Genomic DNA, 27,540 nt, shown 5'->3' with positions numbered 1-27,540 from the left:
CTAGCCATGAACATAGGCCAGGGCTTCAGCCGTTCCTTGCCATTCCGTGTCGTAAATGGCATATTGGCAAGTTTACGTTTCTCCTCAGACCATTTAAATTTTTTTTGGGGGTTCTTTTACTGAACTTTGGCTTTTTGGATTTTACATGTTCTCTACTATCACAATGGGCATCGGCCTTGGCAGACGACGTTGATGGCATTTCATCGTCTGTCATGGCTAGTGGCAGCAGCTTCAGCACTGGGAGGAAGTGGTTCTTCTTGATCTTTCCCTATTTTATCCTCAAAATTTTTGTTCTCCATTATTTTTTGGGAGTTATATGAGACAATATGGATGAGGTCAACAGGAATGACTGATGAGACAGGACACTACCACTGGTCTGATGCAGCACAACACATCAACACTGTAAGGGACTTGTGGTGGTTATTATTATTATTATTATTATTATTATTATACAGCAGCAGTGGACATATAGCAGCAGCGTATATTGTCACTGGAATGACTGATGGACAGGACACTACCACTGGTCTGATGCAGGACAACACAACAACACTGTAAGGGACTTGTGGTTGTTGTTGTTATTATACGGCAGCAGTGGACATATAGCAGCAGCGTATACCACTGTGACTGCGTTGTCACTGGAATGACTGATGAGACAGGACACTACCACTGGTCTGATGCAGCACAACACAACAACACTTTATACAGCTACACTGGATATATGGCAGCAGAGAACACCAACACTGTGACTGGCTGGACTGATGCAGCACAGTACACTGACTACACTGGACTGGGCTGAGCAGCACAACACAGCACAAGACTTGCCACCCCACTTTACCGCCCCCACACAGACACTGGAGGACAGAGACACGTCCTCTCACTACACACTACGAGACTGGAGTGAAAATGGCCGTGACGCTCGGCTCCTAATATGGAATCCAAATCCCGCGAGAATCCGACAGCCGGTTGATGACGTTTTGCCGCGTTCGGGTTTCCGAGTCAGGCGGGAAAACCCGAGCCGGGCTTGGAACCGAACTCGGAAGGCAAAGTCCGGTAGGGTTTGTTTCTCTGAGAACCGAACCCGCTCATCTCTTATTTATATAACGTATATCATTGATTTTAAAGGGGGCAATACACGGTATTAAGAACTGGGGTATGTAAACTTTTGATCAGGGTCATTTGGGTAGTTCCTGTTGTCATTATGATTTAAAAAGAGTAAACACAGTTGTTTGACAATAAATGGCTTCACCCAACCACTAACCATGAGTGAAAGTAAAGTTTGTGAGTTATCATTCATATTCTCTGACAAATGGCCAGAAAATCATTAATTCTGCTAGGGTATGTAAACTTATGAGCACAACTGTGTGTGTGTGTGTGTGTGTGTGTGTGTGTGTGTGTATATATATATTTTTATTTTATTTTTTCTTCTCTCACGTCCTAGAGGATGCTGGGGACTCCGTAAGGACCATGGGGTATAGACGGGCTCCGCAGGAGACATGGGCACTATAAAGAACTTTAGAATGGGTGTGCACTGGCTCCTCCCTCTATGCCCCTCCTCCAGACCTCAGTTAGATCTTGTGCCCAGAGGAGACTGTGTGCATTACAGGGAGCTCTCCTGAGTTTCTCTGAAAAAATAATTTTGTTAGGTTTTTTATTTTCAGGGAGCACTGCTGGCAACAGGCTCCCTGCATCGTGGGACTGAGGAGAGAGAAGCAGACCTATTTAAGTGATAGGCTCTGCTTCTTAGGCTACTGGACACCATTAGCTCCAGAAGGAGTCGGAACGCAGGTCTCCCCTCGCCGTTCGTCCCAGAGCCGGGCCGCCGTCCTCCTCACAGAGCCGGAAGATAGAAGCCGGGTGAATATAAGAAGAAAAGAGACTTCAAAGGCGGCAGAATACTTCAGATCTTCTCTGAGGTAACGCGCAGCGGTAACGCTGCATGCCATTGCTCCCACACACAACACACACGGCAGGCACTGATGGGTTCAGGGGGGGCGTCCTGGGCAGCAATTTTAAACCTCTAGGACTGGCTAAAATGAATATATAGGCTCCGAGGGCTGTATATAGTAAATCCCCCGCCAGTATTTTAAAAAAATCGGCAGGACCGAAGCCCGCCGCTGAGGGGGCGGAGCTTGATCCCTCAGCACTAACCAGCGTCATTTTCTCCACAGACACTGCAGAGAAGCTGGCTCCCCGGACTCTCCCCTGCTGAACACGGTGACACAGGGCAGAAAAGAGGGGGGCACTTGTAAGGCGCAGTGGATGTATTATATGCACATAATTATATAAAAGCGCTATTTATCTGGGAATTGGTTTTTCCAGTGTCAGTTGGCGCTGGGTGTGTGCTGGCATACTCTGTCTCTCCAAAGGGCCTTATTGGGGATCTGTCTCCATTTAAATATCCCTGTGTGTGTGGGGGTGTCGGTACGAGTGTGTCGGCATGTCTGAAGCGGAAGGCTCTTCTAAGGAGGAAGTCGAGCAGATGATTGTGGTGTCTCCGTCGGCAACGCCGACACCTGATTGGTTGGACATGTGGAATGTTTTAAATGCAAATGTGACATTATTACATAAAAGGATGGACAAAGCAGAGTCCAGGGAAAAAGCAGGGAGTCAATCCATGGCTTTGACTGTGTCACCGGGCCCTTCAGGGTCTCAAAAACGTCCCCTATCCCAAATAGCAGACACTGATACCGGCACGGATTCTGACTCCAGTGTCGACTACGATGATGCAAGGTTACACCCAAGGGAGGCAAAAAGTATTAATTATATGATTATTGCAATAAAAGATGTTTTGCATATCACAGATGACCCCTCTGTCCCTGACACGAGGGTACACATGTTTAAGGAAAAGAAACCTGAGGTGACATTTTCCCCATCTCATGAGCTGAACGCATTATTTGAAAAAGCTTGGGAAACTCCAGACAAAAAACTGCAGATTCCCAAAAGAATTCTTATGGCGTATCCTTTCCCGGCACTGGTGGGAATCCTCGCCCAGGGTAGACAAGGCTTTGACGCGCTTATCCAAGAAGGTGGCGCTGCCGTCTCCAGACATGGCAGCCCTCAAGGATCCTGCTGATCGCAGACAGGAAACGACTTTAAAATCAATTTATACACATACGGGTGCTTTGCTCAGACCGGCAATAGCATCGGTTTGGGTTTGTAGCACGGTAGCAGCTTGGACAGATACCTTGTCAGTTGATATTGATACCCTAGATAGTGATACCATTTTACTGACCTTAGGTCACATCAAAGACGCAGTCTTATATATGAGGGACGCTCAGAGAGAAGTCGGCCTACTAAGTTCAAGGGTCAACGCCATGGCGATTTCTGCTAGGCGAGCACTGTGGACCCGCCAGTGGACGGGTGATGCCGACTCAAAGAGGCATATGGAAGTTTTACCTTGCAAGGGTGAGGTTTTATTTGGGGAAGGTCTCGCAGACCTGGTTTCCACAGCTACCGCAGGTAAATCTGCTTTCTTGCCTTATGTTTCCCCACAGCAAAAGAAAACGCCACAGTATCAGATGCAGTCCTTTCGGTCGCTTAAGTCCAGAAGAGGTCGGGGCTCTTCCTTCCTCGCCAGAGGTAAGGGTAGAGGGAAAAGAATGCCTGCTACGGCCAGTTCCCAGGAACAGAAGTCCTCCCCGGCTTCTACTAAATCCACCACATGACGCTGGGGCTCCACTGAGAGAGTCCGCTCCGGTGGGGGCACGTCTTCGACTCTTCAGCCACGTCTGGGTTCAGTCGGACGTGGATCTTTGGGCGATGGAAATTGTATTCCAAGGCTACAAGCTGGAATTCGAAGACGTGCCTCCCCTCCGATTCTTCAAATCGGCTTTACCAACGTCTCCCCCAGAGAGGGAGATAGTTTTAGCTGCAATTCAAAAGCTGTGTCTACAGCAAGTGATTATCAAAGTTCCCTTAATACAACAGGGAAAAGGGTACTATTCAACCCTATTTGTGGTCCCGAAACCTGATGGCTCGGTCAGACCCATTCTAAACTTAAAATCCCTGAACCTGTACTTAAAAAGGTTCAAGTTCAAGATGGAATCGCTCAGGGCAGTGATCTCCAGCCTGGAAGGGGGGGATTTTATGGTGTCACTAGACATAAAGGATGCATACCTTCATGTCCCCATTTATCCTCCTCATAAGGCGTACCTGAGATTCGCTGTACAGGACTGTCATTACCAACAATTTCAGACGTTGCCGTTTGGGCTTTCCACGGCCCCGAGGGTTTTCACCAAGATAATGGCGGAAATGATGGTACTCCTGCGCAGGCAAGGAGTCACAATTATCCCGTACTTGGACGATCTCCTGATAAAAGCGAGATCAAAGGAACAGTTGCAGAAAAGCATGTCGCTCTCCCTGAGAGTGCTGCAGCAACATGGCTGGATCCTAAATCTACCAAAGTCACAGTTGGTTCCAACAACTCGGCTGTCTTTCTTAGGCATGATTCTGGACACAGAACAAAAGAGGGTTTTTCTCCCGATGGAAAAAGCCCAGGAACTCCAGAACATGGTCAGAGACCTGTTAAAACCAAAAAGAGTGTCAGTCCATCAATGCACTCGAGTACTGGGGAAAATGGTGGCGACCTACGAGGCCATCCCCTTCGGCAGGTTTCATGCGAGGACTTCTCAGTGGGACCTTCTGGACAAGTAGTCCGGGTCCCACCTTCAAATACATCAGGGTGTCTCTCCTGTGGTGGCTGCAGAGTGCTCACCTTCTAGAAGGTCGCAGGTTCGGCATTCAGGACTGGGTTCTGGTGACCACGGACGCGAGCCTCCGAGGATGGGGAGCAGTCACACAAGGAAGGAATTTTCAGGGACTGTGGTCAAGCCAGGAGGCTTGTCTACACCTCAACATACTGTAATTAAGGGCCATATACAACGGCCTACGACAAACGGAGAATCTTCTTCGCGACCTACCGGTTCTGATTCAATCAGACAGCGTCACAGCCGTGGCTCATGTAAACCGCCAAGGCGGGACAAGGAGCAGAGTGGCAATGGCGGAAGCCACCGGGATTTTGCGCTGGGCAGAAAATCACGTAAGCGCTCTTTCAGCGGTATTCATTCCGGGAGTGGACAACTGGGAAGCAGACTTCCTCAGCAGACACGATCTCCATCCAGGAGAGTGGGGAATTCATCAAGAAGTCTTTGCAGAGATAACAAGTCTTTGGGGACTTCCTCAAATAGACATGATGGCATCACGCCTCAACAAGAAGCTTCGGAGGTATTGTGCCAGGTCAAGGGACCCTCAGGCAGTAGCGGTGGACGCCCTGGTGACACCATGGGTGTTTCAGTCGGTCTATGTGTTCACTCTTCTTCCTCTCATCTCAAAAATATTGAGAATCATAAGAAGAAAAAGAGTACAGACAATACTCATTGTTCCAGATTGGCCTCGAAGGGCCTGGTATTCAGATCTTCAGGAGATGCTCACAGAAGATCCGTGGCCTCTTCCTCTCAGGGAGGACCTGTTGCAGCAGGGACCCTGCGTGTTCCAAGGCTTACCGCGGTTACGTTTGACGGCATGGCTGTTGAACACCGAATCCTAGCATGGAAGGGTATTCCGGAAGAAGTCATCCCTACTCTGATAAAGGCTAGGAAGGAAGTGACGGCGAAACATTATCACCGTATCTGGAGGAAGTATGTATCTTGGTGTGAAGCCAAGAATGCTCCTACGGAAGATTTCCACTTGGGCCGTTTTCTCCACTTTCTACAGACAGGAGTGGATATGGGCCTAAAGTTAGGCTCCATTAAGGTACAGATTTTGGCCCTGTCTATATTCTTCCAGAAAGAATTGGCTTCTCTCCCAGAAGTCCAAACTTTTGTAAAGGGAGTGCTACACATCCAGCCTCCTTTTGTGCCCCCAGTGGCACCATGGGACCTTAACATGGTGTTACAGTTCCTAAAATCTCACTGGTTTGAACCTCTTCAAACAGTTGAATTAAAGTTTCTCACTTGGAAAGTGGTCATGTTGGCCTTGGCATCTGCAAGCTCCTATCTTATTTTCCATGAGGATAGAGTGGAGTTGAAGACTCGTCCTCAATTTTTGCCTAAGGTGGTGTCATCGTTTCATATGAACCAACCTATTGTGGTGCCTGTGGCTACGGGAGACTTGGAGGATTCCAAATCCCTTGATGTAGTCAGGGCCTTAAAAATTTACATAGCCAGGACGGCTCGGGTTAGGAAAACAGAGGCACTGTTAGTCCTGTATGCAGCCAACAAGGTTGGCGCTCCTGCTTCTAAGCAGACTATTGCTCGCTGGATCTGTAACACGATTCAGCAGGCTCATTCTACGGCTGGATTGTCGTTACCAAATTCAGTAAAGGCCCATTCCACTAGGAAGGTGGGCTCTTCTTGGGCGGCTGCCCGAGGCGTCTCGGCCTTACACCTTTGCCGAGCAGCTACTTGGTCGGGTTCAAACACTTTTGCAAAATTCTACAAGTTTGATACCCTGGCTGAGGAGGACCTTATGTTTGCTCAAACGGTGCTGCAGAGTCATCCGCACTCTCCCGCTGGTTTGGAGCTTTGGTATAATCCCCATGGTCCTTACGGAGTCCCCAGCATCCTCTAGGACGTAAGAGAAAATAAGATTTTAAACCTACCGGTAAATCTTTTTCTCCTAGTCCGTAGAGGATGCTGGGCGCCCGTCCCAGTGCGGACATATTTCTGCATGACTTGTATATAGTTATTGCTTACATAAGGGTTATGTTACAGTTAAGATCAGTCGTTGGCTGATACTGTTTTGTTCATACTGTTAACTGGTTGCGTATATTCCAGGTTATACGGTGTGGATGGTGTGTGCTGGTATGAATCTTGCCCTTGGATTAACAAAAATCCTTTCCTCGTAATGTCCGTCTCCTCTGGGCACAGTTTCTCTAACTGAGGTCTGGAGAAGGGGCATAGAGGGACGAGCCACTGCACGCCCATTCTAAAGTTCTATATAGTGCCCATGTCTCCTGCGGAGCCCGTCTATACCCCATGGTCCTTACGGAGTCCCCAGCATCCTCTACGGACTAGGAGAAAAAGATTTACCGGTAGGGTTAAAATCTTATTCTCTCTCTCTCTCTCTCTCTCTCTCTCTCTCTCTCTCTCTCGCTCTCTCTCTCTCTCTCTCTCTCTCTCTCTCTCTATATATATATATATATATCTATATCTATATCTCTATATATATATATATCTCTATATATATATATATATAATTGTTTTTTAAGAATTTTTCCCGTTGTTATATTAATTAAGTACTATGACAGCAGTGTTCTGGAGAAAGAGCTCATTGTTTGCCACAAGGACTATATATTTGAAGTGGTCATGAGAGACGATCCGTCTTTCCTGCCAAAGGAGTACTAAGACAGGCATGTCCAAACTGCGGCCCTCCAGCTGTTGAGAAACTAGACATCCCAGCATGCCCTGACACAGCTTTAGCATTCTCTGACGGCAAAACTGTGTCAAGGCATGCTGGTATATATAGTTTCACAACAGCTGGAGGGCCGCAGTTTGGACATGCCTGTACTAAGAAGAGCTCACTCGACTAGAGCAGTAACAATTTATTGGACAAGTAAGGCTCAGGTCTCTGCAACAGGTTGGATGTCTATCCATACTTTTTCAATCATTATCCATTGGATGTTCTTTCCTTTGCTGTCATCCTATTGAAGACTTATTCTCCATATACCAGCTATATGGCTCTGTATTTTTATTCTCCTTCTCCGCCACCCTTTTTGGTTTGTTTGGGTACATCACATTTGAATGATTTCTGTGAATCTATATATATATAAAAATGGATGTATGTATGTATGCATGTTCCAGTATAACTCTGGAATGCCTGGAGCAATTTACACCAAACTTGTACACATATGACTTACAATCTGTAAAAAAAAAGTACTGTGGGTGTAAGACACCCCTACCACCCCTAGGGGTGGGGGTGACATGTAAAAATCCATAGTTTTCGGGGTCGCGGAGATGAATAAACCCAGGCACGGCCGGCATCGCTGCCTGTCACATGGCCACGGCTTACCGCCTCCTGTAACCCCACTCCCCCCTCCAATCATGTTGGGCCGCTCGTGTGAGGTGTAGGCAGGACCCGCTTTGCCGGCGCAGTGATACCACTCGCCTGTCGGAGTGCTGATGCGTGTGAGTGCGCTGTTGGCAGCCCGAAGCCTCCGTCTACTTACTACCAATGAGTCCCTGACGACTACCCCGGGAGCCACCATGCCGGGCATGATGGCAGGTGCACTGACTTCCTAGCCAAGAGCTGCTCCAACAGCACCAAGAGCCCATCCACCGCCTTCAACGGACACTGCTCGGAGGAGAGCGACAGTGATGACGAGCACGGTGGTAGCCTCGGACTGTGTGAATGAACTTACCACGTCCCCCCTCTCCCGCCTGAGTGTGAGTGTGTGGCCGGGTCCGCCTGGCCTTCTCCGCTATAGCCATCTCCTGTTTTCCTTTGCAGATGTGGGCATGAGGATGGGAGCAGACTTACAGGCCCGGATCCCCGAGTTCCAGCCCAGTACGTACCCCATTGTATTTCTCCCCCCTGGACTGCGCCCGTGGTGGTAGCCTCGGGGTATTGGGATGGTCCCTGGCGAGCCAGAGGGTCCTTCTACCCTAATATTCTGTATTTTATGCCTCCCCAGATGGTACATGAGCTGGAACATAAAGCCCTTTATCCCATTATGATCCTATATATCAGTATTACATGCAGCATTGTGTCTGTAGGGCTATCCTCCATTTTATCTATACAGTATATATAAAAATGGAAAATGGATTTATATATGTGTGTGTGTCTGTTCCAGCATAACTCTGGAATGCTTGGAGCAATTTACACCAAACTTGGTACACATATGACTTACAATCTGGAAAAAATACTCTGGGGGTAAGACACCCCTACCACCCCTACGGGTGGGGGTGGGAAGGCAATAACATTTAAAAATCCATAGTTATCGGGGTAGCGGAGATGAATAGTGACACTCCCGATTTCGTTTAAGTCCTAGTTCAGCCCCCACCTGCTACAGTCAGGGTGGTGGGGAAGGGGGTACACTGACGATATATCAATATGCAATTTTAAGTACTATGAGGGTTATCCAAGTAGGATCGCAATTTGGAGAAAATCGCAAGCGAGCAATTTTCTCCAAACTGCATGCGCTGCAGCCGCACAGCACATGCAATTACACTTTGAGTCACAGCGGCAGGCGGCATTTCGCTGTTGCGGTGGGGCAGGCCTGCCTGGACCTTTTTTTTGGGCGGCTGCGTGAGGTCACATGCAGCCACTCTGATCAAGAAAATGGTGGCAGACCTCCTGCATATGCAGCCTACCTACGGGTGTCGGAGGTCATCATTAAGTTTTGCTTATGCGATCGCAATTATTTTGCGATCGCATCACTGTCCACCAATTAGCATGCTGGGTGGCCTTGCCCTGCGTTGGTTGGCCCCCAGCATGCGATAGAAAGGATTGCAGAATCTGCAATCAACCTGAATATCCCACTATGTGTATAGGTGATTGGGACCTACCTGCTATAATCAGTGGGGTCACTGATATGTAATCAATACAGTCACACTGACTGAGGAGGGTAATAATGGGTATTATAAAATACAGTCAGTGAGTGGATGTGGTGGCAATCAGTGAAGGGGGAAAGTAATATACAGTCATAGAATATAAGGAGGAAAAACAACAAACAATTTAAGGGCATATATCAGGAACAAAATATCATGCTATGGATTGTTTGAGGGTGGGGGGCCCCAAATTGGTATCTTACTTACGGCCCCAGGAGTTCTAAATCCACCTCTGGCTATCTGGTGGGACCGCCATGCTATGGATAGTGCCTATCCTTATGTTTCCTTCCTCATTCCCTGTAGATTGTAAACTTGCAAGCAGAGTATTCCTACATCTATGTCTGTTATTACCCAGTTTGTTTTACCATTGTTTCCAATTGTAAAGCGCAACTGAATATGCTGCGCTATATAAGAAACTGTAAATAAATGATACATATATATTATGGGACTGGCTGGAGTGACAAAAGGAGAGACAGTGTATTATGTGAAAACTGTCTTTTTCTTTGTATTTGATGCAGAGCTGGCTTTTTCAATGTATTTATGTAGATGTATTTGGGTGCATGTATTGGGGGGGAGAGGGGCTGCCTGTTTTGTCAGTCCTGGACCCCACATTTTCTGATGCCAACCCTGCATGTGACCCACTTAATGGATCTAGAAAGATGTTTTAGCTGGCACACATGTATCCCACTTACTGCGGATATACAATTTCCATGTAATCTTATATTTTATGTTGAAATCAGTGTTACTGTATGTTCATTTATTTAGTGGTGTGTTGTGAGTGTTCATGCATAGTACAGACTTATATTTCCAAATATGTCAATTAGCATCACTGCCAAATTTAACAAGTGTTTAGTTTGAGAGTGTTAGACTTGGCATTGACATGGGGAAACATTTTAGGCTGTTATGTAGAACTGTTACGTGGCATTAGTAAAATACAAAAAACTTCAAGGTATCGGTTTATTTTTGTATATGGCACTGTTTTGTTTGCTTAGTGCTACATTTTTATCTATGGAGCTATCAAACATATGTATTTTTAGTAGAAATATATTTGGAATAAAAACAGATATACGTTCTAAGGTGGTTACAAAACATCAGCTAGAGGTTTACCTACTACAGTATGTGAACCATTTATTAACCTTTATTTATATAGTGCCGGCATAGCCACCTGCATATTATAATTGGGAACAAACATAATAACAAGAGACTGGTTATTAACAAGGAAGTTAGATATCCCTGCGTACAAACGTATAATTATTCTGTTGCTTTGATCCCAATATGAGTTCTGACGCTTCTTCCCAAAAGTAATGTATAGGTACCACATTCTGCCAAACACTAATTATTATTATTTTGTAGATTTCCAAGGTTGTAAGGTGCCCCAGTGCCAGACAGTAGGCATGGTACATACACCATAATGATCACTTGAACACTTGAATAGTAAATGGTTATTTAAATATTTTTTGGAACTATTAAGGACATAATGAGGGAGATTCAAATGTTTGAAAAGTCAGTTGGGAGTCTGTTTTTTCCCTATCTAATAGACAGGAAAAAAGAGACACCCAACCCACTTTTCAAACATTTGAATTCCACCCAATGTGTTCTTATGATTACCTGGATATTATCAATATCTCTACTTATTATACATGTCTCATGCACGCAGAGGAAATTGACATTGTGCTTCGATAGTTCCATGTATATTAATACCATAAACATAATAATCACAGTTCATACCTGCAAGTCTTGGTTAATATAGCACAGCCATATATACAAACTATACCAGTGGTTCCCTGAGACATCCCTGCAATTGCCCTGATGCACTTGCAAGGAATCCCTGCCTGAGGGCACTTGCAGGGATGCCTTGGATTGGTGGTGCAAATTATTTATTGTCAATGTAATAGGCAAAGCCAGTGCTTGTGGTTAATCAGAAGCGAATCCTGTCCCTCACCACACACCTAACCCTAAGGATGACATTCAAACATCATTTACTTTAATTTAATATTTGTTTCTGAATGTCTCAATAAGAAACTTTTTGCCTAGGGGTGCAGTGAAAAATATTCTGATACTCTAAGGCGCCGTGTTAAAAAAAAGTTTGGGAACCACTGAACTATATAGTACATGATGACTTCTCATATGGCTTTGTTGAGATTGGGATTTCCCATGGGATGGTAGGATTATGGCTCCTAGTATTTGAGGATGCTTTCTTGGACCATTTTTTTTTTTTTTTTTGTGGGAAACATGCTGCATTTATAGTTCTTGAGATCTCTGAAATGATTTTGGAAATGCAGCAGTAAACAGCACTCACAGATAGCTGCCTGCTTAAGCTTTTTTCCATCTACAATGTTCCTCCCTTGGATTTACATTTTATAGTTATCGTTTTCCGCCTACTGGACTCCTCTGCGGGGAACTATAAGCTACACACAGTGGTCCGTACCGGTCTGGCTTTTCACGAAGTATACCAAGTGGATTTTATTTACTTAACGGACAAATATATTTTATTTGTGACCAGTGCACATTTAACAGAAGTTAATTTATTCAAATGACCTTGTCTCACAGCCTCATGACAGCACGCATGTTCTTATGTACATGCTTTGAGATCTCCGTTTAGTGTTACTACAATTGCTTCAATTACAGTATATGTGTGTATTGTGACTTCACCTTTTATGTGTGGTTTATGTTGTTCTTGGAAGTCACTTATGCTATTCCAGCTCTAATATTGATAAGTGCTGCTTTACTATTATTTTATTATGCACTTTGTGGAGGATTGGTTATCCTCCTAAATGGCTTTCCAGGATTTTTTTTCCCTCTAATATTTATATATTAGGCTCTAATAATATCCATTTTGCTTCTGAATGCAGTTATTTTATCTAGTACCCTCTAGTGACTCTATTTTTTATTATATATATTGATGTATATTTCAAGGCAGTTCATGCTTATAGACTAGATTTATGTGCTTCTGTAGCAGGAAAGGGTTTGGGTTTTTTCCAGCAATAGTGTGCTGACTTCATTACGAACAATGAAAATGTCATTATCCTCATTCCAAGTTTCCAGTAGATGAAGTAACAGAGTAAAGTGTTTTGTATGTGGGAGGTCTCTGTAGGGTCTATCCTCTCACCTCATGTTTGCCTTTGTGATTAATATATGGTATTGAAAGAGAATGATTAATGAACATATTTGCATGATTAGGTAATGCCACCATGCATCACAAATCTTTTGTCTGTACGAGAATTCCACCTTCCGATCCTTGTGACATGAGTGCATCGCGCTCATGGCAACCTTTATTATTATATATGGATAAAATAAACTTGGAATAAAACATTTAAATTAAAAACAAGAGCATTACTAATTCCATTAAATGACCAGGCTCATGTGACAAAATTATTAACAAAAAAAGTGGAAAATAAAATCCAATATTTAAGCCATAATATTGGATATTTTATAATATACTAGTTACCAGCCCATCAAAATTAGGGAAGAACATAAGTGTTAGCGCTGGCGACTGTATGTGCACGAACAGATCAACACTTGAATTGCTCCGTTGAGCCCCACCTAGTGACCGCCCGTGCACAAAACACTTGAATTTCCCCCATAGAGGTGAGTAGCAGCATTAGCGTTATTATATTGGACCAGAAATGTGCCTAGTTTCTTCACTTGATATGGTGTGTTAAGGATTATTATTACCTCCACACCTGTCTTATCCACTCCAATGATTTGTTCCGCCACCTGCGTATATGTGGTGTGTATGTGTAATAAATATATATATATATATATATATATATATATATTTCTCTAACGTCCTAAGTGGATGCTGGGGACTCCGTAAGGACCATGGGGAATAGCGGCTCCGCAGGAGACTGGGCACATCTAAAGAAAGCTTTAGGACTATCTGGTGTGCACTGGCTCCTCCCCCTATGACCCTCCTCCAAGCCTCAGTTAGATCTCTGTGCCCGAACGAGAAGGGTGCACACTAGGGGCTCTCCTGAGCTTCTTAGTGAAAGTTTTAGATTAGGTTTTTTATTTTCAGTGAGACCTGCTGGCAACAGGCTCACTGCATCGAGGGACTAAGGGGAGAAGAAGCGAACTCACCTGCGTGCAGAGTGGATTGGGCTTCTTAGGCTACTGGACATTAGCTCCAGAGGGACGATCACAGGCCCAGCTTGGATGGGTCCCAGAGCCGCGCCGCCGGCCCCCTTACAGAGCCAGAAGGCAGAAGAGGTCCGGAAAATCGGCGGCAGAAGACGTCCTGTCTTCAACAAGGTAGCGCACAGCACTGCAGCTGTGCGCCATTGCTCTCAGCACACTTCGGTCACTGAGGGTGCAGGGCGCTGGGGGGGGCGCCCTGAGACGCAATAAAAACACCTTGGATGGCAAAAAAAATGCATCACATATAGCTCCTGGGCTATATGGATGCATTTAACCCCTGCCAGAATCCATAAAAAAAGCAGGAGAAAAGTCCGCGAAAAAGGGGCGGAGCCTATCTCCTCAGCACACTGGCGCCATTTTCCCTCACAGCTCCGTTGGAGGGAAGCTCCCTGTCTCTCCCCTGCAGTCACTACACTACAGAAAGGGTTAAAAAAAGAGAGGGGGGCACTAATTAGGCGCAGTATTAACTATACAGCAGCTATAAGGGGAAAAACACTTATATAAGGTTATCCCAGTATATATATATAGCGCTCTGGTGTGTGCTGGCAAACTCTCCCTCTGTTTTCCCAAAGGGCTAGTGAGGTCCTGTCCTCTATCAGAGCATTCCCTGTGTGTGTGCTGTATGTCGGTACTTTTGTGTCGACATGTATGAGGAGAAAAATGATGTGGAGACGGAGCAGATTGCCTGTAATAGTGATGTCACCCCCTAGGGGGTCGACACCTGAGTGGATGAACTGTTGGAAGGAATTACGTGACAGTGTCAGCTCTGTATAAAAGACAGTGGTTGACATGAGACAGCCGGCTACTCAGCTTGTGCCTGTCCTGACGTCTCATAGGCCGTCAGGGGCTCTAAAGCGCCCGTTACCTCAGATGGCAGATATAGACGCCGACACGGATACTGACTCCAGTGTCGACGGTGAAGAGACGAATGTGACTTCCAGTAGGGCCACACGTTACATGATTGAGGCAATGAAAAATGTTTTACACATTTCTGATAATATGAGTACCACCAAAAAAAGGGGTATTATGTTCGGTGAGGAAAAACTACCTGTAGTTTTCCTGAATCTGAGAAATTAAATGAGGTGTGTGATGATGCGTGGGTTTCCCCCGATGATAACGGATAATTTCTAAAATGTTATTGGCATTATATCCTTTCCCGCCAGAGGTTAGGGTGCGTTGGGAAACACCCCCTAGGGGGGATAAAGCGCTCACACGCTTGTAAGGGCTCTACCTTCGCCTGAGATGGCCGCCCTTAAGGATCCTGCTGATAGAAAGCAGGAGGGTATCCTAAAAGGTATTTACACACATACTGGTGTTATACTGCGACCAGCAATCGCCTCAGCCTGGATGTGCAGTGCTGGGTTGGCGTGGTCGGATTCCCTGACTGAAAATATTGATACCCTAGATAGGGACAGTATAGTTTTGCCTATAGAGCATTTAAAAGATGCATTTTTATATATGCGTGATGCACAGCGGAATATTTGCCGACTGGCATCAAGTCTAAGCGCGTTGTCCATTTCTACCAGTAGAGGGTTATGGACACGTCAGTGGTCAGGTGATGCGTATTCCAAACGGCATTTGGAAGTATTGCTTTATTAAGGGAGGAGTTATTTGGGGTCGGTCTTTCAGACCTGGTGGCCACGGCAACAGCTGGGAATTCCACGTTTGTACCCCAGGTCGCCTCTCAACATGAGAAGACGCCGTATTATCAGGCGCAGTCTTTTCGTGGACAAGCGGGCAAAAGGTTCCTCATTTCTGCCCCGTGACAGAGGGAGAGGAAAAAGGCTGCAGAAATCAGCCAGTTCCCAGGAACAGAAACCCTCTCCCGCCTCTGCCAAGCCCTCAGTATACGCTGGGGCTTTACAAGCAGAATCAGGCACGGTGGGGGGCCCGTCTCAATTAATTTCAGCGCGCAGTGGGCTCACTCGCAAGTAGACCCCTGGATCCTTCAGGTGATATCTCAGGGGTACAAATTAGAATTCGAGACGTCTCCCCCTCGCCGTTTCCTAAAGTCGGCTTTACCGATGTCTCCTTCTGACAGGGAGACAGTTTTGGAAGCCATTCACAAGCTGTATTCCCAGCAGGTGATAATCAAGATACCCCTCCTGCAACAGGGAACGGGGTATTATTCCACACTGTTGTGGTACCGAAGCCGGACGGCTCGGTGAGACCGATTCTAAATCTAAAATCTTTGAACACTTACATACAGAGGTTCAAATTCAAGATTAAGTCACTCAGAGCAGTGATTGCGAACCTGGAAGAAGGGGACTACATGATGTCTCGGGACATCAAGGATGCTTACCTTCATGTCAAAATTTACCCTTCTCACCAAGGGTACCTCAGGTTTATGGTACAGAACTGTCACTATCAGTTCAGACGCTGCCGTATGGATGGTACACGGCACCCCGGGTCTTTACCAAGGTAATGGCCGAAATGATGATATTCCTTCGAAGGAAGTGAATTTTAGTTATCCCTTCCTTGGACAATTCCCTGATAAGGGTAAGATCCAGGGAACAGTTGGAGGTCGGTGTAGCACTATCTCAGGTAGTGTTGCGGCAGCACGATTGGATTCTCAATATTCCAAAATCGCACCTGGTTCCGACGACGTGTCTTCTGTTCCTAGGGATGATCCTGGACACAGTCCAGAAAAAGGTGTTTCTCCCGGAGGAGAAAGCCAGGGAGTTATCCGAGCTAGTCAGGAACCTCCTAAAACCGAGCCAAGTCTCAGTGCATCAATGCACAAGGGTTCTGGGTAAAATGGTGGCTTCCTACGAAGCAATCCCATTCGGCAGATTCCACGCAAGAACTTTCCAGTGGGACCTGCTGGACAAATGGTCCGGATCGCATCTTCAGATGCATCAGCGGATAACCCTGTCACCAAGGACAAGGGTGTCCCTCCTGTGGTGGTTGCAGAGTGCTCATCTTCTAGAGGGCCGCAGATTAGGCATTCAGGACTGGGTCCTGGTGACCACGGATGCCAGCCTGCGAGGCTGGGGAGCAGTCACACAGGGAAGGAATATCCAGGGCTTATGGTCAAGCCTGGAGACATCACTTCACATAAATATCCTGAAGCTAAGGGACATTTACAATGCTCTAAGCTTAGCAAGACCTCTGCTTCAAGGTCAGCCGGTGTTGATCCAGTCGGACAACATCACGGCAGTCACCCACGTAAACAGACAGGGTGGCACAAGAAGCAGGAGGGCAATGGCAGAAGCTGCAAGGATTCTTCGCTGGGCGGAAAATCATGTGATAGCACTGTCAGCAGTATTCATTCCGGGAGTGGACAACTGGGAAGCAGACTTCCTCAGCACGACCTCCACCCGGGAGAGTGGGGACTTCACCCAGAAGTCTTCCACATGATTAAAAACTCGACAGGTATTGCGCCAGGTCCAGGGACCCTCAGGCAATAAGCTGTAGACGCTCTGGTAACACCGTGGGTGTACCAGTCAGGGTATGTTTTCCCTCCTCTGCCTCTCATACCCAAGGTACTGAGATTGATAAGATGGAGAGGAGTAAGCACTATATTCGTGGTTCCGAATTGGCCAAGAAGGACTTGGTAACCGGAACTTCAGGAGATGCTCACGGAGGATCCGTGGCCTCTACCTCTAAGAAGGGACCTGCTCCAGGAAGGACCCTGTCTGTTCCAAGACTTACCGCGGCTGCGTTTGACGGCATGGCGGTTGAACGCCGGATCCTGAAGGAAAAAAGGCATTCCGGATGAAGTCATCCCTATCCTGATCAAAGCCAGGAAGGATGTAACCGCAAAAACATTATCACCGCAATTGGCGAAAATATGTTGCGTGGTGCGAGGCCAGTAAGGCCCGACGGAGGAAATTCAACTGGGTCGATTCCTACATTTCCTGCAAACAGGAGTGTCTATGGGCCTGAAATTGGGGTCCATTAAGGTTCAAATTTCGGCCCTGTCAATTTTCTTCCAAAAAGAACTAGCTTCAGTCCCTGAAGTTCAGACGTTGTAAAAGGGGTACTGCATATACAGCCTCCTTTTGTGCCTTCAGTGGCACTTTGGGATCTCAATGTAGTTTTGGGTTCCAAAAGTCACATTGGTTTGAACCACTTAAATCTGTGGAGTTAAAATATCTCACATGGAAAGTGGTCATGCTGTTGGCCCTGGCCTATGCCAGGCGCGTGTCAGAATTGGCGGCTTTATCCTGAAAAAGCCCTTATCTGATTTTCCATTCGGACAGGGCGGAATTGAGGACTCGTCCTCAGTTTCTCCCCAAGGTGGTTTCACCTGAACCAACCTATTGGTGGTGCCTGCGGCTACTAGGGACTTGGAGGCCTCCAAGTTGCTAGACGTTGTCAGTGCCCTGAAAATATGTTTCCAGGACGGCTGGAGTCAGGAAATCTGACTCGCTGTTTATCCTGTGTGCACCCAACAAGCTGGGTGCTCCTGCTTCTAAGCAGACTATTGCTCGTTGGATTTGTAGTACAATTCAGCTTGCACATTCTGTGGCAGGCCTGCCACAGCCAAAAATCTGTAAATGCCCACTCCACAAGGAAGGTGGGCTCATCTTGGGCGGCTGCCCGAGGGGTCTCGGCTTTACAACTTTGCCGAGCAGCTACTTGGTCAGGAGCAAATACGTTTGTAAAATTCTACAAAATTGATATCCTGGCTGAGGAGGACCTGGAGTTCTCTCATTTGGTGCTGCAGAGTCAGCCGCACTCTCCCGCCCGTTTGGGAGCTTTGGTATAATCCCCATGGTCCTTACGGAGTCCCCAGCATCCACTTAGGACGTTAGAGAAAATAAGAATTTACTTACCGATAATTCTATTTCTCATAGTCCGTAGTGGATGCTGGGCGCCCATCCCAAGTGCGGATTGTCTGCAATACTTGTACATAGTTATTGTTACAAAAATCGGGTTATTATTGTTGTGAGCCATCTTTCAGAGGCTCCTCTGTTATCATGCTGTTAACTGGGTTCAGATCACAGGTTATACGGTGTGATTGGTGTGGCTGGTATGAGTCTTACCCGGGATTCAAAATCCTTCCTTATTGTGTACGCTCGTCCGGGCACAGTATCCTAATTGAGGCTTGGAGGAGGGTCATAGGGGGAGGAGCCAGTGCACACCAGATAGTCCTAAAGCTTTCTTTAGATGTGCCCAGTCTCCTGCAGAGCCGCTATTCCCCATGGTCCTTACGGAGTCCCCAGCATCCACTACGGACTATGAGAAATAGAATTATCGGTAAGTAAATTCTTATTATATATATAGGAATACCGGATAGGGGTATAAGCGACCTGAGGTGTTTGTATGTGACCAAGTGTAATAAATATATAAAAGATATATAAAAATCTCAATTTATTTCACAACATTAAGAATGAATTAATGTACAATACAAATGAGAGAGACAATTTTTTGTAAAAGTTAAAAAATGAGAGTCCTTTACATAAAATATGGTTCTAAAAAAACTTTTTTTTTAAAAAGGGAATGGACATATGTTAAATCCTCAATTAAAGTGCGAATTGTCTGTGCAAATAAGCTAATTTAAAATGTGGAATAATAGCATATATAGTCTTAACTGATATAGCAGGAGGTCTCTGGGTGAAGGCCCAACGCGTTTCGTCTCCAAGACTTCTTCATGGGGTAAGTGACAAGGTATAGTTGAGCTCCTATATATACCCCCCTAATTGGGAGTTAAGTGATGACATCATATCCTGTCTAGGTTAATACATATTCATTAGAAAGTTTCTACTTGCTGGAGCATAATTGTATTCCTTATGGGTGGTATTCATGTAACCGCCGGTCAGCTGACCGACAGTCACATGACCTCCTCCGTGAGCCCGACGGCTCACTATCCCGATGGTCGGCATGCCGACCAACAGGGACTATTTCCACTCGTGGGTGTCCACGAGCGCAGCGAGCCCGCAAGGGGCTTGCTGCACTCGCCCCTCCTTGCCGGGATCCCGGCGTCTGTATGCTGCCGGGATCCCGGCGTCGGTAAGGTGACCAGCGGTCAGGAGACCGCCGCTCACCAGTACTACACCCTTCCTTATTGGTAGCCGCCATTATTAAATGCAGCATGACATAAACAGTGTAGATTAGTAAATAAAAGAATTTGGGCATTAGAAAAGATGATCCCGGACAGGCGCGGTACTTCCGCCACACTTCCGGTGTATGAAAAGTCTGTATGCGCATGCGCGCCGTCTTAGTACAGTTCCCCGCTTCCGGTTGCGCTTGTGTAGCGGCGTGACGACATCTTTGTGTGTTCGGCTGCATACATTTCCTTCTCCATCTTATTGGTTACTCCTGGCACATGATTTCTCAGTCCCGGAATTGACATGTAGTGGAACACACGGGTGGACCGCATCACGTGACCCGGATACTCGGCTTTGCTTTGTTGTCGTGGAGACGTTCTCCATGTTCTCTTATGGTTTTTCTTAGAAGCATACATTGCCCGGACATGGTCCCCAAAGAGATATAAATAAAGATATGTTTAGAGAATTTCTATTTACAGCGTTTTGCACTTGTAAAACGGATATCATACTCATGAAGATTTTATGTTTGTTATTGGTCGACATTACGTACATACTTATGTATAATAGGCTATATACTATGTATTATATTTGATATTCAGACAATAATTAAGGGAAGAATTGTATGTCTTTTAGGGGATAGACAAATAATGATTAAGAGAATATATATAAATATAGTCATATAAAAATGCATATATATATATATATTTGTGTGCTAATACACACATACAAGGAACTGTATATAAAGGTATACATAAAAAGAAAAATATATAAAAGGAAGAAGAAAGGTAAGTGAAAGGGGGGGGGGAGTTTTATGAGAGACTCAATTTCGTTAAAAAGTGAACTAGTGGTGTGGAATTTTTTATTATATAAAAGATAATAATAAATAAAATAAAAATTATTATAAAAATAAAAATTATTGCGTGATATTTGCTGAGTGCTGTGTCTGCCATTTAGTTGAAGGTGCCAATGAACTAAGAATTGGTGATCTAATAAAGTGCAGTTGCCTTAATTAAGTGGCCTGTTTGGTGAGGTACTATTGCCTTAGTGCATGCTTGGATATATCGTGATCCTAATGTACTACGAAAAGTGTTATTACGTATTTATGAGGCTTATACCTACATTATGTGATCAAGTGTTCTATAAACATCCGTCGCGATTGGACATTAGGAGGTTGCCTTTTACTTTCAGTACAGTACCTAATATTCCCAATGGGTCGCCCCTTTTGGTACTAGTCAGGCCCAACACTGCTTTGCTTCCAAGTTCGGTTGAGATTGGGCCTTTCCAGTGTGGTTTGACTGTATTTCTTTCGTACGCAACAATAATGCCAACACGATATGTAATATCATTTTATTTTCCATTATTTTATCAGTGAGGTGCTACATATATACATGTGAAATAGTGAGGAGTGCAGAGGAAAGTTCTAGATATTTTCAGAAAATCTTCAACGACACCTTTACAGAAACAGAGCGATTTCATAGTTTTTCGTTCAGGCCAAGTGGATGCATGGTTTTTAACTGGAAAATCCAGAACATCTCTCGTTGTGATAGCTTGATTGCCAAATCTCCTCCTCTCTCTCCAAGTTTAACCAGTTCTATCGCCTTGAAGGTCAGTTCTTCTGGATTCGAGTTGTGTTTCTCAGTGAAGTGCCTTGAAATGGTATGGCTATCAACTTTATTCTTAATATTGCGGACGTGTTCTTGTATCCTGAGTTTGAGTTGTCTCTTCGTCTTTCCCACATACTTTTTTCCACACGTGCATTCCAGTAAATAAATCACAGATGAGTTGTTACAGTTGCTAAAATCCTTGATTTTGTATTCCTTCTGGTTTCCCATGTCGCTAAAACTTCTCCGATTGGGATGTAGGAATTTGCAAACGTTACAACGACCACACTTGTAAGATCCAACGCATCTGGGTATCATCATAGTGTTCTCTGTTTTAGTTTTAAGCATGCTTGGTGCCAATAGATCCTTCAAGTTCTTTGATTTTTTTGTATACTATTTCTGGGCGTGGTGGGAGTATCTCACTTAGTACCGGGTCCATTAACAGGATTCCCCAGTGTGTTTTAAATGATTTCCTTATCAGGTCCTCGTGACGATTGTATGTGGTTACAAATGCTGTGGATTCTTTCTTTGTGCACTTTGTCTTGTAAACAAGCAGATCTTCCCTCTTGAGACATTTTGTTCTAATGAGAGCTTTTTCTAAGATGTCGGGTGGGTACTCTTTCTGCTTGAATCTTTCCTTGTATGTCTCCAACTGTTCTTCACACTCTTTCAGGTCACTGCAATTTCTTCTTAATCTATGAAACTGTGAATATGGAATGTTACTTTTCCATTTTCTGAGGTGATTACTCTTAAAGTGGAGGTAGCTTTACCTAATCTGCTTGTTTACAAGACAAAGTGCACAAAGAAAGAATCCACAGCATTTGTAACCACATACAATCGTCACGAGGACCTGATAAGGAAATCATTTAAAACACACTGGGGAATCCTGTTAATGGACCCGGTACTAAGAGAGATTCTCCCGCCACGCCCAGAAATAGTATACAAAAAATCAAAGAACTTGAAGGATCTATTGGCACCAAGCATGCTTAAAACTAAAACAGAGAACACTATGATGATACCCAGATGCGTTGGATCTTACAAGTGTGGTCGTTGTAACGTTTGCAAATTCCTACATCCCAATCGGAGAAATTTTAGCGACATGGGAAACCAGAAGGAATACAAAATCAAGGATTTTATCAACTGTAACAACTCATCGGTGATTTATTTACTGGAATGCACGTGTGGAAAAAAGTATGTGGGAAAGACGAAGAGACAACTCAAACTCCGGATACAAGAACACGTCCGCAATATTAATTATAAAGTTGATAGCCATACCATTTCAAGGCACTTCACTGAGAAACACAACTCGAATCCAGAAGAACTGACCTTCAAGGCGATGGAACTGGTTAAACTTGGAGAGAGAGGAGGAGATTTGGCAATCAAGCTATCACAACGAGAGATGTTCTGGATTTTCCAGTTAAAAACCATGCATCCACTTGGCCTGAACGAAAACTATGAAATCGCTCCGTTTCTGTAAAGGTGTCGTTGAAGATTTTCTGAAAATATCTAGAACTTTCCTCTGCACTCCTCACTATTTCACATGTATATATGTAGCACCTCACTGATAAAATAATGGAAAATAAAATTATATTACATATCGTGTTGGCATTATTGTTGCGTACGAAAGAAATACAGTCAAACCACACTGGAAAGGCCCAATCTCAACCGAACTTGGAAGCGAAGCAGTGTTGGGCCTGACTAGTACCAAAAGGGGCGACCCATTGGGAATATTAGGTACTGTACTGAAAGTAAAAGGCAACCTCCTAATGTCCAATCGCGACTGATGTTTATAGAACACTTGATCACATAATGTAGGTATAAGCCTCATAAATACGTAATAACACTTTTCGTAGTACATTAGGATCACGATATATCCAAGCATGCACTAAGGCAATAGTACCTCACCAAACAGGCCACTTAATTAAGGCAACTGCACTTTATTAGATCACCAATTCTTAGTTCATTGGCACCTTCAACTAAATGGCAGACACAGCACTCAGCAAATATCACGCAATAATTTTTATTTTTGTAATAATTTTTATTTTATTTATTATCATCTTTTATATAATAAAAATTTCCACACCACTAGTTCACTTTTTAACGAAATTGAGTCTTTCTCATAAAACTCCCCCCCCCCCCTTTCACTTACCTTTCTTCTTCCTTTTATATATTTTTCTTTTTATGTATACCCTTATATACAGTTCCTTGTATGTGTATTAGCACACAAATATATATATATATGCATTTTTATATGACTATATTTATATATATTCTCTTAATCATTATTTGTCTATCCCCTAAAAGACATACAATTCTTCCCTTAATTATTGTCTGAATATCAAATATAATACATAGTATCTAGCCTATTATACATAAGTATGTACGTAATGTCGAGCAATAACATAAACATAAAATCTTCATGAGTATGATATCCGTTTTACAAGTGCAAAACGCTGTAAATATAAATTCTCTAAACATATCTTTATTTATATCTCTTTGGGGACCATGTCCGGGCAATGTATGCTTCTAAGAAAAACCATAAGAGAACATGGAGAACGTCTCCATGACAACAAAGCAAAGCCGAGTATCCGGGTCACGTGATGCGGTCCACCCGTGCGTTCCAATACATGTCAATTCCGGGACTGAGAAATCATGTGCCAGAAGTAACCAATAAGATGGAGAAGGAAATGTATGCAGCCGAACACACAAAGATGTCGTCACGCCGCTACACAAGCGCAACCGGAAGCGGGGAACTGTACTAAGACGGCTCGCATGCGCATACGGACTTTTCATACACCGGAAGTGTGACGGAAGTACCGCGCCTGTCCGGGATCATCTGTTCTAATGCCCAAATTCTTTTATTTACTAATCTACACTGTTTATGTCATGCTGCATTTAATAATGGCAGCTACCAATAAGGAATACAATTATGCTGCAGCAAGTAGAAACTTTCTAATGAATATGTATTAACCTAGACAGGATATGATGTCATCACTTAACTCCCAATTAGGGGGGTATATATAGGAGCTCAACTATACCTTGTCACTTACCCCATGAAGAAGTCTTGGAGACGAAACGCGTTGGGCCTTCACCCAGAGACCTCCTGCTATATCAGTTAAGACTATATATGCTATTATTCCACATTTTAAATTAGTTTATTTGCACAGACAATTTGCACTTTAATTGAGGATTTAACATATGTCCATTCCCTTTTTAAAAAAAAAGTTTTTTTAGAACCATATTTTATGTAAAGGACTCTCATTTTTTAACTTTTACAAAAAATTGTCTCTCTCATTTGTATTGTACTTTAATTCATTCTTAATGTTGTGAAATAAATTGATATTATATTTTTATATATCTTTTATATATTTATTACACTTGGTCACATACAAACACCTCAGGTCGCTTATACCCCTATCCGGTATTCCTATCCTTCGTTTGCGGCAACTTACCATTGCCGTTTCCTTAGGGGGCAGCTGACGCCCAAACTGGGAGTTTTTTTATAATTGGGAGTCTGTGGTATCACAAGTGGCGCAGCATTCTCTTGCAATCACATATATATAATATATATAACGAATATATAGTTTTATTTCTTATCAGCATGTTTTTGATGAGAGGGATTTTTCTCAATCATCACACTATTTGTCTGTTACTTCGGATCACAATGCATTGTTACTGTCATTTTACAAGCTTAAGCATCCTCCTGCACAGCATTTAGCTAACTTTAAGATTCATAGAGGAAGTTCATTTTAGTATGATTTTTGAAGGTATTATAAGCAATTTTTTTAATACATAAATTTTGAAGTGGGTTGCTCGGGGCGTGCTCTGGCAATCTGATCCAGCCTCTCATAGGTGGGTCCTACTTTAATCTGATTTTATTTAATCTATATTGTGGATCTCTCGACCGCGTAGGACACCACCTATGTTTAAATTTCCAACTATAGCCCTTACAACCACAATCTGGGATAAGTCAACAAAGAACTTTGCACTCTTATCTTCACCGCCCTCCCTTCGATCTCTAGGAGTCAACCCGGATTTCCCTCCTGGCTTTAGTCATTTTCTCCATGGATAGGAAAGGGTATCTTGTTTCTAAGTGATATTGCCATATTACGTTCTTTCCTCTCTCTGCAGACCTTCGGGAGAGGTATCTCCTCTCTTCTCAATGCTTTTTTCAGTACCTGCAAATACGGCATTTTTATATTTCAGCTAATGATTAATCCACCTAAGAGGAACTTAAATGAGAACTACACTTGAATCACTATGCTTCCTCCACTCTTCCGCTAGAGGTTTGCTCTCCACTATCTACTGCCTCTTGCTTTCTCGTGATTCTCCTCCCTTGGCTTCCCGCAAAGAATCCTGGGCATGTGACACGGGGGAAACACCGGGATTGGATATCTGGAAACAGCTTTAATCCAGCCTGGTATCCTCAGCAACTTTGGTCTGCCACCGCAAAATTTCATTGAAAATATATTTTTAGTGGTACATGGTACTACAGCAGTTGCATAAAATATTCCAAGCCACCTCTGGACTATGCTGGCGGTTATGCAGTTGGATGGGTACCTTGCTCCTTATATCCAATTCAACCCCCTGTTTGGGCGGCAATCCACAGTCTCATTCATCAAGTTACTGATGTAATCCCACATATTCTCTCTTGCCCAATAAATGGGGTCTCCAGACCCACACAAAAACTTATATGTCATATATTAAATGTGATAAATGGAGTTTCTCTGGAAATCGCTTTTACCCGCCTCGCTGACCTCCATCAAAGCACCCATCTGGGTCACTTATCAAATGGAACTTATTTCCAGTGTTAACAATAAATCAGCGTTCATCTCCTCCACCTGGTCCCCTCGGTTATCATTTCATAAAGCACCTCAGCCACTGACTTACCGCTTTTAACTTGTTTTTTGGAAATAGATTGTTTCCCGGGTACAATTAGTCCTCTTGTGTTCGGATATATGAGACTAGTGAGGTTATTAAAGTCTATTTGTAATGACAGGACTAAATGTTTTTACTCTGTACTACTATTCTTATCTACTATGTCATGCTATAGTTTGGTTGAGACGTGTTTTGATTTGCACATGTAACTTCCCCCCCCAGTCCACCCCCCATCTTACCCTTTTTGCCTTTTGTCCTTTCCTTCCCCCATTCCTTTTATCCTGCTTTGAAAACTTTAATAAAAAGTTGCTATGTAAACTAAATTGAAGTGTGATGCAGTAGTGCTGCCAGATACTATAAAATTTGAAGCGTGACGCAATAGTGGCGCCAGATACCTGTCATCCTTTTTTTTTTTTTTTTCCCTTTCTTAGAGATTTGACAGTATTTGATAATCTCTGGTGAAATGTATCCCAGAAGTGTAATATGTTAAAAAGTTCCATTCCTGAAATGGCATATGACTGCCTCCATTTTTATCTGTCTGAGCTGGACACTTTATAGGTTGGCCAGTTTTACTTAAGCCATCAAGGGTTAATCACTCTTGTGCAACACAAATTAATGTCACTAGGCAATGGGACAGAACTAGTGTGTCATGCTACTTAGCGAGTGAAGGAAAAGGTATAAGAGTTGGTGTTTGGAAGGTAAGAGGCTAAATAAGCATGGTTAAGCTATGAATACAATGCTGTGCAGAACACTACTGTAGCAGGGGTGAATTCAGTGCAAAGAACATCTGTTTGCGGTATAGTATTTCACAATGACAGACTACCAAACTCTCCCTGGTTGATTATTACAAATAGTGTAACAATAAATCTCATGCACTTGATCAGTGTACATTTTTCTCTGGATTATCTGTGGATGATTAACTGTACTGCTGTCCTCTCATTGGTGCCCTTTAGTGGACTTAATTGATCCAGTATGCAGATAGCCTACATTAGGGTCTCTAGTGAAGCTTGCATTAAGTTTGTACTAGTTTACAGCTGTTTAGATGTCCCTGCTGTGGCTTTAACTCCATGTGACGCTTTGTACTGGAACCCATGTTACTTACAAAAATGTAAAGTGGAGGCGTTTCCCATATCAACCAATCAGATTTTGGCTATTATTTCTCTATTGCAATATAGAAAATTTTAGAATCTGGTTGCCATAGGAAACACCACAACGTCTCTTTTTTTAAAAACTTTAGTAATCTACACCGTGGAGTTTTCCACTTACAGACTCATTTGATGCTTCTGTTATTGCACTGGGACTCTTGCCGTGAGATAGCGTTGAGTAGTATCATAGAGTTTGTCTGACCTGCTGCCCTGCTACTTGGGAGCAGAATCATTGTAA

The 27,540-nt window shown here is 44.0% G+C and overlaps 1 protein-coding gene and 2 pseudogenes across 2 annotated transcripts in view; 2 read left to right on the top strand and 1 right to left on the bottom strand.

The window, feature by feature from the left end:
• Window positions 1-27,540, top strand: part of DIS3L2 (DIS3 like 3'-5' exoribonuclease 2) — an 838,626-nt gene that overhangs the window by 749,993 nt on the left and 61,093 nt on the right. The gene's annotated exons all lie outside the window — the stretch shown is intronic.
• LOC134912363 (5S ribosomal RNA) lies at window positions 20,863-20,981 on the bottom strand (annotated as a pseudogene).
• Window positions 22,907-23,025, top strand: LOC134912316 (5S ribosomal RNA; annotated as a pseudogene).

This window comes from Pseudophryne corroboree, chromosome 4 (assembly GCF_028390025.1).
Source record: "Pseudophryne corroboree isolate aPseCor3 chromosome 4, aPseCor3.hap2, whole genome shotgun sequence".
Lineage (NCBI taxonomy): Eukaryota > Metazoa > Chordata > Amphibia > Anura > Myobatrachidae > Pseudophryne > Pseudophryne corroboree.
Note: the sequence above shows the minus strand (reverse complement) of the source record. Positions and strands in the feature narration are given on the sequence as shown.